This window comes from Myxocyprinus asiaticus, chromosome 46 (genome assembly GCF_019703515.2).
Source record: "Myxocyprinus asiaticus isolate MX2 ecotype Aquarium Trade chromosome 46, UBuf_Myxa_2, whole genome shotgun sequence".
NCBI classification, from domain to species: domain Eukaryota; kingdom Metazoa; phylum Chordata; class Actinopteri; order Cypriniformes; family Catostomidae; genus Myxocyprinus; species Myxocyprinus asiaticus.
In genome coordinates, this window is record NC_059389.1 from 22,175,202 (window position 1) to 22,191,758 (window position 16,557).

Genomic DNA, 16,557 nt, shown 5'->3' on the forward strand with positions numbered 1-16,557 from the left:
TTCAGCAGTACCTTAATATCTGCATGATCTAGACATATTACTAATCACAGAAAAAAATATTTTAGGCATTTTACTTACTTGAATGTTGAATTATCCAGTCCAGTAAAACAAAATGATGTGCTTCAAGGCAAGTTTGCAGGTTGTGTGAGTTCATGGCCAGGTGAACAGGTGTATTTACAAAATCTACCATCCAATAGCATTGCAAGGCTTAACAATAGGACCTATTAGTTGTGTAAATGTGGTCTTAGAGAGAAAAAAAAAAACATGTGCAGGTTTATTTTAGTAGAGCTAAAATTGATCTGGTAATATTACAACAGTGGGCATCACAGGGTTAAGCCATTTTGCCACAACTTTGGAGGTATGCTTGGGGTCATTGTCCATTTGGAAGACCCATTTGTAACCGAGCTTTAACTTCATGGCTCATGTCTTGAGATTTTGCTTTAATATATCCACATAATTTTTCCTTCCTCATGATGCCATCTATTTTGTGAAGTGCACCAGTCCCTCCTTCAGCAAAGCACCTTTACAACATGATGCTGCCACCCCCAAACTTCACAGTTGGGATGGTGTTCTTCGGCTTGCAAGCCTCCTACAAACATAACTTTTGTCAATATGGACAAAAAGTTCAATTTTTGTGTCATCAGACCATAGGAAATTTCTCCAAAAAGTAAGATCTTTGTCCCTGTGTGGACTTGCAAACTGTAGTCTGGCTTTTTTATGGCAGTTTTGGAGCATTGGCTTCCTTGCTGAGCAGCCTCTCAGGTTATTTTGATATAGGACTTGTTTTACTGTGGATATAGATACTTCTGTACCTGTTTCCTCCAGCATCTTCACAAGGACCTTTGCTGTTGCTCTGGGATTGATTTGCACTTTTCGCACAAAACTACGTTCATCTCTAGGAGACAGAATGCATCTCCTTCCTGAACAGTATGATGGCTGCGTGGTCCCATGGTGTTTATACTTGCATACTATTGTTTGTACAGATGAAAGTGGTACCTTCAGGCTTTTGGAAATTGCTCCCAAGGATGAACCAGACTTGTGGAGGTCCACAATTTTCCCATGATGTCAAGCAAAGAGGCACTGAGTTTGAAGGTCTTAAAATACATCCACAGGTACACCTCTGTAACATATCAATGGAAAGGAGGAGGCGAGAACCGGCTTGACAATATAAATAATATTTAATAAGAAACTGAACACACACAGGTGTCGGACAGCTGTCCATAACTCTCTCTGTGTTGCACTGCCGTCTCCAGTTGGCCCTTGTCCCTCTCGGGCTAATCAGCCTGATTAGGGGCTGGGTGTGTAGAATCACGACCCGGCGCCACCCTCAGCCCTGCCACATTCCTCCCCCGTTCTCTCAGGCCGGGGAGCCCCCGGCATGACATACATCCCCACCCCTCTTTCCCTGGGGGGGTTATGCCTTCCACCCCGTCTGCAGGCAGGTCATCCCCGTCTACCTGGATCAGGGGAGGGGACAAGGGGAGGGAAACAAAAAAAAAATTTGGCACCTACACGCCGTACCGGCGATCATGCCAAATTAACAAAAACATTTAAAAGGAAAGGGAAAAGGCCAACACGGAGCGCCACCGTGAGAGAGAGAGGAGAGAGAGAGAAAAAAAAAAGATTTACTTGTCGGTTCTCCGATACGCCATAGCCTGGTCCTCGGCCACTCCTCCACCCTCTGGTGGACAACAGCTGCGCCTCCCCGGGTGGATCGGAGGCGGTCCTCCGGCCCCTGGCGGATGGAATGCCCCGCCGTGTTTTCGGTGGACGGAAGGGGTCTTCTCCGCCCCTGGCAGCGGCCCTGACCGCTCCAGGCGGTCGGTTAGGAGCCCCTCCTCCCCTCGCGGTTAGCAGCCGTTCCTCCACTTTCAGGCTCCATTGGGGTGGATGGTAATGGCGAGGACTCTACTACGGCGCATCCCTCCTCCTTCCTGGGTTTCGGCACCAGTGTAACACATCAGTGGAAAGGAGGAGGCGAGAACCGGCTTGACAATATAAATAATATTTAATGAGAAACTGAACCAAAAATACGAACACACACAGGTGTCGGACAGCTGTCCGTAACTCTTTCTCTGTCGCACTGCCATCTCCAGTCGGCCCTTGTCCCTCTCAGGCTAATCAGCCTGATTAGGGGCCGGGTGTGTAGAATCACGACCCGGCCCCGCCCTCCGCCCTGCCACAACCTCCAATTCAGTACACCTCCTATCAGAAGCTAATTGGCTAAGTGCTTGACATCATTTTCTGGAATTTTCCAAGCTGCTTAAAGACACAGTTAACTTAGTGTATGTAAACTTCTGACCCACTGGAACTGTGATATAGTCAGTTAATGTTATGCACAAAGTAGATGTCCTAAACGACTTGCCAAACTATAGTTTGCTAATATGAAATCTGTGGAGTGGTTAAATAATTAGTTTTAATGACTTCAACCTAAGTGTATGTAAACTTCTGACTTCAACTGTATATATATATATATATATATATATATATATATATATATATATATATATTATATATACACACACACAGTATATACTCATATATACTGTATACATACACAAGTTATTGATAGCAAATGATATGCAAACAACATGTTTGGTGCAAACAATTGGAATTAAACTAACACTTATTTTATATACTTGGTCTGGCCGATATTAGTCTGTCGCTAGTTTTTTTTTTTTTTTTTTACGATTTTACGTGGATATAGCTCATAATTATAATGATAAGCTAATAAAAAATATGTATTAAAAGAGAAGGAACAAAGAAATGCTCCGACGGGAGCTTGTTTAAATTTAAGTGGCTTACACAAAGACTCTGATCCACAATATTACAAAACACTATTTAGTTACTCCAACTACTTAGTATTAGTCCTGTGTTTTAGTTTTTTGCAGCTAATAAGTCTATTAGGCTCAGACTCAGCCGTTTACATACGGAAAAAAAAAAACACTTCATATGTTATATTTGCTGGTTTTATTCCCATCAGGAATGGCCTCAGGTTCAGTTCTAAAATAATGTATGCAGTCTTGCTCCACTAGCAAAGGAATGCACTATAATTTCCACACTGCGTGTGCCACAGGGCTCTCTGGTGTGTATATAGTGAGAATGGGGATGGACAGAGATGCTCTGTGAATGCAGGCACCTGAGCGCTTCTCATGCGGGCAGAATAACAGGATGCTGTGTGGAAGTTTGAGCATCTACATTATTCAGCCAGGCTGTCCACAGGGAACGGCCCTCCTGTTTTAGGGCCACAAGAGAGTCACGGAGCAGAATGGGCCCACAGTGACATCTAGTGGAGGTCTGAGGCAGAACTTATCAGCATTTTGTGTGTTTGTTGGTCATTTTGCACAATTGCAGAAGTGACATATTCAGTTCCTAATTTTGTAAATATACACAGAATTTAAATTTTTGGGTGAACCATCCCTTTACGTTTTTATGATGCTAAACAAACAAACAAATGGCTGCTTTGATTCTTGAAGGCTTATGGAGAATTCTCCAGTTTGTTTTGCATTTCAGCTACACCAGCATCAAAGATATACTGCCACACTCTTCTTCAGCTTATCATTTCAGCTATGGGCTTCAATTCTCACCCTGCCTCCACTTTAGTACATAAAGGTCTTTTCTTTGGCTTGTCTCACTGCACCGTCAAGGTCACGAATGACGCCCTCAGCCATCTGCAAGCCCTGGATCCAAACAGCTTATTCAAACCTGTGGACCTCCACTGCAGGCATGTTCACCGCTCAGCTGGCCTTGACAGACAAAGGCAGAGTCAGTCAGTCAGGATTAGATGGCGTCTGTGTTCATGTAGGTGGCGTGTGGGTGGATACTTGAGATAGGCAATCTCCATAGAGATGTTTTCACTATGAGAGCACATTCTGCCACTCAAGGCCGTTTTTCTCTGACAACAGGTGCTTTTAACATTCAAGGCTGTGTGAAAGCATGTTTCTTCATTACTGGCATTTGAATTGAATACTAACGTAAAGTCGAGGGAAGTTGTCGTATTTCTTTGTTAAACCTAACCTAAGGTGGTTAGCTGGTCTCCTAGCCTTAGGAGACCATCTAAATTTATTAGACTTGACTGTTTTACTGGTTTTAGAGTGATTTGGGGCATTTGTCAGCTGGTTAGAATGAAGACCTGCTAGTCCACAAGCTAAACCAGCTGAAAACCAGCTTGGCTAGGCTGGAAGACCAGCTGAAAGCATGCTAAGACCAGCAAACATCCTTAGGCTGGTTTCAGATGTTTGTTTGTTTTTTGTTTGTTTGTTTTCCCAGAAGCATTGCAACACAGCTCCTACCTCTTCAGTGTCCATAATAAGTAAAGGTGCTTGTACTGGGAGGCTGGGAGACCATCTTAAACCAGATAAGACCAGCAAACAACCTTAGGCTGGTTTAAGCTGTTTTTTCTGCAGGGATGCAAGACAATTTGTACCTCTCAAGTATCTACTTCATGTAAAGATATTTGTGTTTGAAGGCTGGGAAACCATTTTAACCATCTTAAACCAGTTAAGACCAGCAAACCACCTAAAGCTGTTTTAAGATGCTTTTTTCTGCAGAGTTGCAATACAGTTCCTTCCTCTCAAGTATCCATTGCAACTTAAGACATCTGTAAGCCTGGAAGACCAGCTAAACCAGCTTAAACCAGCTAAGACGAACAAACCACCATAGGATAGTTTAAGCTGTTTTTTCAGCAGGGTTGCAAGACAATTAGCACCTCTCAAGTATCAATTTAATTTAAAGATATTTGTGTTGGGAGGCAAGGAAACCAATTTAACCAACTTAAACAAGCTAAGACCAGCAAACCACCTTAGGCTTGTTTAAGATGCTTATTCTGCAGAGTTTCAACATAATTCCTTCCTCTTAAGTATCCATCGCATGTGAAGTTATTTGTGTTGAAAGCCTGGAAGATCATCTTAACCAGCTTAAACCAGCTAAGGCCAGCAAACCACCATAGGCTGGCTTAAGATGTTTTTTCAACAGGGTTGCAAGACAATTCATACTTTTCAAGTATCTATTTTATGTAAATATATTTGTGTTTGGAGGCGCAAAAACCATTTCAACCATCTTAAACCAGCTAAGACCAGCAAACCACCTAAGGCCTGGTTGAAGATGTGTTTTTTTTCTGCCAAGTTGCAAGTCAATTTCTACCTCTCAAGTATCAATTTAATGTAAAGATGTTTGTGTTGGAAGGCAGGGAAACCAATTTAACCAACTTAAACAAGCTAAGACCAGCATACCACTGTAGGCTGGTTTAAGCTGTTTTTTAAGAAGCATTGGAACACAATTCCTACCTCTCAAGTATCCATTGCATATAAAAATATTTGTATTCCTCACAAGATCATGGTTTTGGCTTGTAATGCTTGTTTCAGAGTTGCATACACAATATGAACTGTGACTGTCTCAATTTCTGCAGAGTGAGACAGCTTCATTAGCACCTGCGCTATCAGTGGTTATTTACCGCACTCTATGGGCTTAACGGTGCTCCTGCTGCGCTCTGATAAGAGACTCCAGTGGCTCACTGAGGAGAAGAGAAGGGCGGATGGGAGGGTGGTGTGGTGGGGTGCCATTCTCTGTGTAAACAGGTTTTGCTGAGCCGCTTTGAACACCAGGGACTGGGCTGTATCTGTTTACAGCAGCTGGGTGCATGAAGGATGTGGACAGAAAGACAGGGAGACAGAGGGAAAGTTTTTCAAACTGCAAGCAAGGACTGCTATTAAAATATAATGTTCCTGTTTTAAGCAAATAAAGCTGTCTACACTGCAAAAATGCAACACAATGCGACATAACTAGAACACTTCCATTATAATCAATGTTGCATGCTTGGTGGAGAGACTTAATAGTTTTGTTGTGTTGCCATGTTCTCATGCAAAGTAGATACAGTGTCTAGTTGTCTATTAACAGTGACAGAGACCTTAAGTGATTTATTTTGTATTTTGTAAACAGTAATCAGACTTTTTTATCAGGTTTACATATAAACGTAGACAGTGTGAATGTCCCTTAAACGTGAAAGAGAATGTAAATGGGAGAACGAAACAATAAAAAAGAAAAGAATGCACGCTGAGACAATTTTCGTTCTCCTTCCATATATGCCCATGCTTAGACTCTTCTACGATCACTCCATTCTCCATTTTTAAACTGTCTCTTGCCTCTATGAGCTCAATGCTCACTAATGGTCCTGTCTATCTCCCTCATCTTAAGAGACCTTACTCTGAGCTGCCATTATATGAATCAGGGGGTAGAACACAGATTGAATATAGGGGTCAAAAGTCATCTTATTTCCTCCTACAATGATCCTTTTTTAATCTGCAACTTGTTCCATCTGTTTACGCTGCCAAAAGGGCGCAATCTCAGGAAATTCAATTTCTGTCCATGGAATCCATGTCTGTGGTCACAGATAGAGCTGTTGGCAGCAGTTTTATTGTAATCACCTATTCAGTTGAATGTGTGCACTATTATTCTTATATTTTTAAAAATTAATTTCTATTTAAAACTGCTGAGTGCCTGAGTTTGTATAAAACTCTACAGCACAATTCAACATTGATTTGATCATGTTTACTATGTAGTATATAGTCAGCTGAAGCAGAGAGTAATCAGTGTAATGAACTCCAGGACAGTAATTCACTCTAAACCAATTCTGTTAATTGCGACTGTGCTTGTAGGTTTTGCTAACGGCCCATGATCGCAGCTGTTTTTTGGTCTGGTCTGTACTGGGATGTAACAATTTTTCTTATGAACAATTGCACCAATTAATGATTGAAGTCATGCAATTTTGAAGCAGCTGTGATTTTAAAAATGTATTTCGCTAACAAGTTGCTAAATTAGAACTGCAACGGTTTTTTGTTTTGATAGGCACATTCAGTCAAATGCTTATGGTAGTTGTAGTCATTACTAAGCAAATTGTTAGCAACATATATTTTTTTAAAAACATCGTGGCTTCAAAATTCCCATTTGCGGTATGACTTTGTGTAATTTATGTTTTAGAACAAAACATCCAAGTTTCATGGGGGCCTTGGTAGCTCAGCAAGTAAAGAGACTGACTACCACACCTGGAGTTGTGAGTTCAAATCCAGGGCATGCTGAGTGTCTCCAGTCAGGCTTCCTAAGCAACCAATTGGCACAGTTGCTAGGGTGGGTAGAGTCATGTTGGGTTAACCTCCTCATGGTCACTATATTGTGGTTCTCTCTCTCGGTGGGGCACGTGGTGTGTTGTGTGTGGATGCCGCAGAGAATAGCGTGAAGCCCCCACATGCGCTATGTCTCCACAGTAACACACTCAACATGCCACATGATATGATGTGCGGACCAATGGTCTCAGACACAGAGGCAACTGAGATTTGTCCTCCACCACCCAGATTGAGGCAAGTCACTACACCACCATAGGACTTAGAGCACATTGGAAATTGGGCATTCCAAATTGGGGAGAAAAGGGAAGAAAAAAAACATCCAAGTTTCTTCAATTAATGTTTGCCACAGACCTTATTTTACTCATAAATCCAAAACTGCCATTATAAAAAGCCATAAGAAAATCCTGAGGGAACCCATGGTGAATAAGCGTTCCAGTTTCACCTACAAATTGACATCACGGCTGAACAGCTCTATAGGAAGAGAAACCAGAATCAGTAGATTCTTCACAACTCCTATCCCTTCGAATAATGTTCTCCAGATTTCCCTGGAGACTTTATTCTGTCTTCCATTGGTCAACAGACAAGTCTTAAAGAAGGGGGAGGCCATTTTAAATGGTCCTGACCACACTCTTAAGGGTCAGTTTGTATTGATGCCCTCTGGCCGATGTTTTAGAGCTCTCAGGATGCATTCCAAGAGAGTGGGAAACTCTTTTTTTCCAATAGCGATTAGAATGTTGAACTTGCAGAATAAATAGTGGAAAAAGGGGCAGTTCAGGTTTTTTTTTATTTTTTTTTATTTTTTTATTTTTTTTTATGTATTTATGGTGTTTTCTCAAAACTGTACTGTAAACCAAATTTCCTGAAAGGGATAATAAACTTGAAACTTGACAAACAGGTAGTTCTGCCCGAAACTCACGCCATTGGTTAAGTCAATGTTGCTATGTTGGGCTGGTAAGATGCTCAAACAAACAGAGCAATATTTTGTTACTGCCACAGAGCCACAGTATTTACACTTTTACACTTTCACATAGGAATCAACCTACGAAAGGCTTACTTACAGTTGTCTCTGCTTGTGAAGCTGGGACAGGAGAAAGTAGGTCTATTTTAACATTACAAAATCACATAATTCAGCTTTAATCTCTGAGACCTGAGCATGACTACTGTGTGCATTTTCCATTTCTCTTTTTGATTTGTAACTAGTAGCACCTAATAAACATGCAAAAAATAAATAAATAAATAATAATAATAATAATAATTTCTAGAGCAAATAGTTTTCCTAAAAATGTATGTCCACATATGTGGACAACAGGACCAAGTTGTGACATTTTAAATAATACCAAGCTATAGAAAGTCAGAGTTTTTTTTTTATCAAATTGTTTATTATGTTTCCAGGAGTGCTGGTTATTCATGTTTTTGAAATGTTATAGACATTACATCAGAAATTAGCTTAATTTATTCTGATTCAAAGTAATGGTCAGCATCATCCAGTCACTGATAATCATGTTAAAATAAAATTATACATTATAAATTCTAAATCTATGTACTGATTACCATTGTCCCATATCTGCCAAACATGTTGAGTGGTCCAAACATCATCTGCAGCCTGAAACTGAACTGAAGTTTGGATTGAATTCACTTAGCTGCATAAAGAGTTATAGGATGCTCCCTTGCTCCCTATTTAGTGGATGAATTAACTTCCAGTGTGCTGTCTGTCTTCACTGGTCTCAGAACAGTTTGAAATGCACCTTATTTTCATTCTAACTTAAAATAAAGTCTCTGAAAACCACATTTTTCCATATTTGGATGAATCCATTGATTCTCAATGTGTTAATGCACAGTAAATATAGGATTGCTATGGAAAAAATGTGCTTAGTACACATTAGTGTACATTCTGTTTAGCAGCATGGCGTTTCGCGGTAAATTGCTCAAATTTAAAAAATGGCATATCGGATGAAACTAGAGACTCTAATCTTCTCACTCAAACTGGTTTCAATGTAAAAACTTAATTAGGTTTCTTACCAGATGTAGTTTTGTTGGCTTTTCTCCCAAAGACAAACTCAGCTAAGGTCGGCACCATATTGTTTTGTCACATGACTCATTGCGTTGAAAGTTTAACCGTTTACTGACAGCACATTCTCCTGAACTGAGATCAGTTGGTTTAAATTAATTTAAATTTTGCGTTGCATATAGCAAAGCCAAAATACAATGTCCTTGCATGTGTACGTGGGGTCGAACTAGGTTAAGGCTATAGATATAAGAAATGACTGGAAATCATGATACGATTTGAATTGAGTTTTGCATGACTCTGATGAAATTGCATCTTGTCTGCATCAATTGTCAGCAAACAGCAATGATATTGAATGATGGGCTATCTACTACCTTAATGGAGATGCCCACTAATGCATTTCCAGATAAAGACGTGTATTATTACAGCCACAGGCTTTGAAAGAGCCCTGATCTGAATCCGATCCCAGCCACAGACCTGCCAGACTATCAAACATGAATCACATCATGTGTCCAGCTTATGATGAACCTCTCAGACTCTCTGGCGCCGGTGTCCTGGCTTAACCCCAGGTATTTATCTGACTGTATTTGCAGTACACTATGGCCAAAATCTAGGGCAGATGCCTTGTTGCCTCACTGCCTTCTCAGTCAGACTAACCAGATACCATTTTTCTTTGAAGGCAGCTGGTTTTGTATACTTCTATATACTGCTTGCCCGGCAGCCTTTTTCAGGTTCCGGATATGCCCTATATTGATTTACTAATCTGAATCTTCTTAATCCTAATCTTAACCTGTAGTACCTGTTTGTAAAGTAGTACGTTTACTTTAAAAAGCAGTTTTTCTATCGAAACCTTTTTCCTGTTGGGCATGAAAGCCATTTTTTTTAATCAGCAGTCAGGCAAGTGTAAATGTCAGATTTGTTGTACGCCATTAAGTGATGCATGTTTCACGCTGTGGAAAGGTCACTGCAGCCTTGTGGGAAATGCAGACAGCAACAGTTGTGTCTGAGTGAAGCGCTGCTTCCCTGTTCCAGGGATTTGAGTGCATTTGAGTTGGATTGTAGGTAGTCACTGTCATTTATAAGCACAAATATGTTTATTATTGTTGCTTATACACCCATCTGTAATTAAATTCAAATAAGATCGTATTTTAATCTTGTGTTGTTAAGGGAGAATTTATGGTAAAAGCAGACTTAAATATTGATCTGTTTCTCACCCACACCTTTTATATCACTTCTGAAGATATGGATTTAACCACTGGAGTCTTATGGATTACTTTTATGCTCCATTTATGTGCCTTTTGGAGCTTCATCATTTTGGTACCCATTCACTTGCATTGTACGGACCAACAGTGCTGAAATACTGTTCTAAAAATCTTAGTTTGTGTTCAGTAGAAAAAAGGAAGTCACACATCTGGCTTGGCATGAGGGTGAGTAAACGATATAAAAACAAAAAAATTTTTGGGTGAACTATCCCTTTAAGCTTTAAGGGGAGTCCACATGTCCTTCAACAAAGGCTGCTGTCCTTGAAATGCACACACACACACTCAACTGAAACATCTCTTTGCTGACAAGGCATTACTGAGATCATGGATGGGCAGTCCCGTTCAGTCCGCTTGGGAATCAATTGATTAAATTTTTGGAGCGCTGTATGACCAATCCAAGGCAAACAATGAAATGCAGATTGGATTAAACATTCATAATAATGTTTTAGAGTAGTAAGTATTAATTAGGATTGGTCATTAAAGCTCACATATGCACAGTCACATGTAATATATATGATCCTATCAAATAAATGGGATTATAAAGGCTGTGTTAGTACAGTGAGATTGTTTGAGACTGGTCTCTGCCTTTACATTTTTTTTCTCATGACAAATTATATCAGAATAACAATGTTGTGTGTGTGTGTGTGTGTGTGTGTGTGTGTATATATGTATATATATACACACACACACACACACACACATCATCAGGGGATGAAGTTTACAAGCTGTGTGAATTGAAGATGTTGATTTCTGCTTCCTGTTAAAGGAAGAGGATGTGGATCTGACTGATCATTGGCTGCATTAAAAATTCATCTGGCTTTCAGATTGTACACACACATGCACGCACACACTGAAGAAAATCACATGCTTCCATTTGCCTGAATCATAAGCTCATCTGAATTCTCTGAGTCGCCTTGCAGGGGGTGTGAATCTTATATTGAGCATTAATATGAATGAGAGACATTTTCAAACAGATTGGTTTTCTGTGGAGTCTCATCTCCATGTGCTCGGATGGATATTGATGGGACTTTTATTTATGTGGTCAAATAAATGTTTATATTAGTTGTTTGGATTCAGAATAGCATCCTCCTAGTTGTCTAGGACAAATAGTAGTGGTAGTTCTTTAGTTATATATAGTTCTTGCTAAAGTCAATTCCTTTAAGGTTGTAGATGTCTTTGTCATTTGAACTGAAGCTGTTCCTTAAAGGTGCATTCAGTAAAAAAAATCCTAATTTAAAAAGTTTTACTTCTAAAGAAATGAATAGTAATTTTAAAACATATGTATAAAATCATGACCACTCATGTGAGATAAAGAGTTCAGTCATATCAGTAACCTTATAAAAGCTCTATTCTACATGGAGCAGGGGCGCCTCATGGGGGCAGCCATTTTAGCATCACATGACCAGCTGAGTACTTCTCACTTATTCTCAGTAACTGCCCTGTTACTGGACACTTTCATTCATGGATTAAATTAATCCTGGCTAACTGTGCATAGTGAATTTCTACAATGGCATTGGTAACCACTGTTGCCAACTACTTTCAATGGAAAGTAGTTAAAGCCTGCTCAAAAAGTTGCTAAATGTTGCTAGATGACGTCATGCGCTAATTAGCAAATTCATGACGTCATTGCGTCGTATTTGCATTCTGCATAGTGTCAGCCGGTGTCAGCCCTTTACATCTGTTTGCTTCTCTCCTACTCTTTGTGCTCACTTACTGTATATTAATACAGCCGAATTCCCAATAAAGCAGTTCTAATTTACATATTTTTCTGTTTCTGTTGTCAGACAATGGAACGAGCATGAAATAGTGACCGAAACGCTAAGACTACATGTTAACCAGCAGTCAATTTCAAGCCATTTCAAAGCTACTGCTCTGCACTGCTGAAATCCTGATTTTATAAACACGATGTCGTCTGACAAAATCACCATACATATCACCATACACCATACGACGTTGACATCGCATTGGTGAATGCATTCCATTGGTGAAAAGCAAGTGTATCGGCGGCTTCACAGGCAACTATGGGTATGTATTCAGGCCAGGTGGTGTGCTGCTACTCTGGATAAAACCATAAAAATGTACAGACTTGTCTAAATAAATGATCTGAATACAGAGAGTTCAGAAACAGGAATGAACTAAACCCCTGTGATAGTGAGTGATAAGACTGTGATAAGTGCATGAGAAGAATAAAAATCAAATTAAACAGTCAAATTAAATTGTTTAAAACAAAGAAGGAGAAAAAAATACAGATTAGTGATTGGTCTTTAGCAACACTGTTTGCACATGCGCAGTTCATGCACGTCTGTGTCAGCTGCCGTGCGGTCAACTGAATGTGCTGCTCCTCTCTGCCACTCACTGAACAGTGTAGACGCAGAGAGAGGTGTGCCTGCGGCGGGAAAGCAAGACCTTGTGCTCGCGGGGCAATACTGGCGACTCTCTTCTATGGAAAGTAGCTAAGGTTGGTCCAAAATGTCGCTAGATTTTTCTCTAGGTCCTTTTTGGAAAAAAAAAAAGTCGCTAAAGGGGTCTGAAAAGTAGGTAAATCTAGCAACAAAGTCGCTAAGCTGGCAACACTGTTGGTAACTAAAAACTACTGTGTTTGAATAATGGAGCATCCAGGCCACTAGTTGTCAGTGTAAGCCAATGTAAGCCACTTCGACATACTTCAAAAAATTACTGAGTGCACCTTTAAATGGATAGTACATCCAAAGAAAATTTTTTTGTTATCATTTACTCACCCTTATGTAGTTGCAAACCCTTATGACTTTCTTTTATCAGTGGAATGTCCTGGCTGTCCTTTTCCATACAATGAAAGAAAATGAATGCTGTCCAGCTACAAAAAAGACAACAAAGTGCAAAAGACTGCAGCGGAGGGGAAGATTTTCAGCAAATAAAGACTGGAATTTTGGTGGAACACAAAGTATGGACTGGTTTTATGATACTTCAGTGGCGCTTTTCATAATTTGTGGAGTTTTAAACATGTCCAAGTCCAAATTTATTATTTTTTTATCAATGGAAGAAAGGAAACCATACCGGTTTTGAATGACATTAGGGTTAGTGAATGATAACAGAATTTTTATGAACTATCCCTTTAAGAAAATAGTAAGAACAGCAGGTGTATAAATCCATCCTTACATTTTTCCTCTACACACACTCTCCCTTTCAATGTGTTCTTTCATACACAGACACACACACACACGCAATCACCGCTACCTCCATTAACACATTCAGGCGGCTGTCACTGGGAGGGCCAGAGGCGACTGAGAAAGTGTGAGAGAGAATAATTGCAGGGCGTTTTAAAAATATAAAAGGTCTTCCAGTCCAGACTAAAAGACGGATGAATGAATGGGAGTAAGAAACCTGAAGAACCTTTTCTAAGTGATAAGACTTATGATTTTTGCCTAGTAGATGATTAAACGGACCAAAAATCCCATAGACTTACAGTGAAGGAGGGACCCGATCCATGTCTAGAAACCAGGAAGTAATCGTGTTCACATAAACAATTGTGAGGCACGATTCTGACGTTGCATTTTCACTCGGAAATTGCATTTTTACTCCACTGACGATTAGGTTTAGGGTTGGGGGTTGGATTGGGGATTAGCGTTTGTAAAATATGCATTCCTGTTGACTGCATAACGTCATTTGCAACTAAAAATACAGCTCGCTTTTGGCGCCATCCTGTGTACATTTTCACCTGGAAACTGGAGCTCACACGTTACCATATGTTCAGTGACACTTCCAGCTGTAGCCACTGGAAATTTAAGAAGAACTGTGCAAACCTATATCTTATCAACAAAGAGAAGAGCAGGGACCAAAAATGACACAGGAAAGGACAGAGCAGGAAAAAGCAAGAGATAAATGGAAGCTAAAGAGCCAGAGTGTGACAGTGTAGAAGACTCTAGAGATGTCGCCTTGTTCTGAGGGTAATTGAGCTCTGTGTGGTGGCAGACTCAGCCCTGTCAGTCTTCTGTAGCCCCATTTGCTGCGTTTTATAGGTTTTGTGCTGAATACTGATGCAGGAATAATAACAAAGTACAGACCTCACCTGATCTATCTATCTAGCTGTCTGTCTGTCTGTCTGTCTCTTTTGCTCTTTTTTTGCTCTCACTCTCTCATCCTCTTTTTCTAAGCACATAGCTGCAAGGACAGAGTGAATAATTCATTAGGAATTAAAGTAGTCCGTTTGAGTAATATTTACCTTATTAGATTTGGCTTTTATGTTTAATATTTTAAGCCTCAAAGGCATGTCTGGAAAAACATGCTAATACATGCTCAAACATGCCTTACTTTTACAAATTAAAAAAAAATTACGTGGTAAATAATATGTGTTAGAGAGAAAATATCTCCCAATGCAATAGCACACACTGCCTGAAATGTGTGAAGCCACATGCATGCCTTTGTTTCTGTCCTTTTATGTGTCGGCCCTGTTTTTGTCAGTTTTCACATGGTCAAATGTTTTAGTAGTTGAGAAATTCTCTGCAACACCCTTAATGGACTTTGGCTAGTCGTGTTGCCATAGCAATTCAAGTTTAAGGGATAATACTTGGATGAATTGTTTTGGTTAATTCTCATTCTATTTTTTAAATGGAAGTAATTTCAAGAAAATGTATCTCTTGTTTCCAAAGCAAAGCTGGTATTGTTCTAAACTAATTGCATACTGTAATTGGACTGTGCATGGCTGTTTTCTGCAATATTGCTTTTTTTCCCCTCATGAGAGTGATGTGTGTCTAGCGCTAATAATCAGGCTCATCTGAACATGACTGTCACGCACAAACAAACACACAGCCTTTAGCTGAAGCCTTCAATCATATTTGAACTTTAAGTTTGAGAAATCAGCATGAATACTATCTAGACTGGATACATATACAGATATAATAGTGATGTGCAGCCAGTGTTATAGTGCAATCTATCTATCTATAGATAAAAAAAGAAAAAAACATCATCATTTTGATCAATTTAATTCCAATGGATGTTTTATGTTATTTGTTCTTTGAGGTCCATTTATATTGTTAGTTAAGGGTTCTGTTCCTTAGGATTAAATATTTTTTGCTGATAAGGTACAGTTTTTGCTACTATACCTTAAAGGTGCAGTATGTAAGATTCAGAAACCCTTGTTATTAATGACACCTGTGGCCGTTAAGTGAACTGCAGCCAGCTACCTGTTGCTCTTGCTCGCGCTCGTGCACACACTCCATAGGGACACAAGCGAACGAGCATCGACCAAAACAATGACGTAACGTACAAAGAGACTGATCGTGATTCACCGACATCATGCTGACAGATGTGGTAGCATAATTAAAAGTACACAGTTATGATTGTTTTACTACAAACTTTGAGACTGTATATTATATTTGACTCTCCAGTGCTGGAACAGGGCTAAGTGTGGATATAGTGTAGGTCTGGCTATGCGAGACTGTAGTTTGAAGTAATCACTTTTCTTTGCATGAAACACTGACTGCATTTATACGATAGCCTATGTCAGTGTTAGCTAGCTAGCCAGCTTTATCAATAGCTGTTAGCTAAATTTGGTGGATGATGAAATTAGCTGTTTATAAAATAGACTGTACATTATAAATATGTATTGATGTGATTCCATCACAACTGTCATTTTGATATATCGATGTGCTATTGTTTTATAATAATAGAATGTATATATTTTCTGTATAACCAAGTTATGTTACACTAATGATTGGGTCTTTTTGCATTATCTTGAACATTGTCTAGCATTCATTTCATGTGTTATTGTAGTTTACCTAGCTGAATAATTACAGATTAACATTATGTCAGTTACTGTGAATCAGCAAACCTGACTTTTAATATAAAGAGAAGATCGTTGAAATTATTTGAAAGTTACAAAGCAATGTAGCTTGCAATTCGTCAGCGTTAGCAGGCAAGATCAAGTTAGCTAAAATTACACAGATCAATCCTCATGGCACTATAGTTCACATGCTTTGCAGTTATGTAAGCTTACCTGTCCAATAAGAAGAACACCAATTCAGGGTCGGTTTTGATCCCCAAAACCGAACTTAGGTCCCTCAAGGAATCAAATGCCCTGCCAATGTTCACTCTAGTTTTCGCTTGACCACGATCACGTTCCCGCTTATTTTTTCAGGCCTTATTTTGTTATTTTATTTAACATTTAAGACTTTTTTTTAATTGATTTTTTATCCCC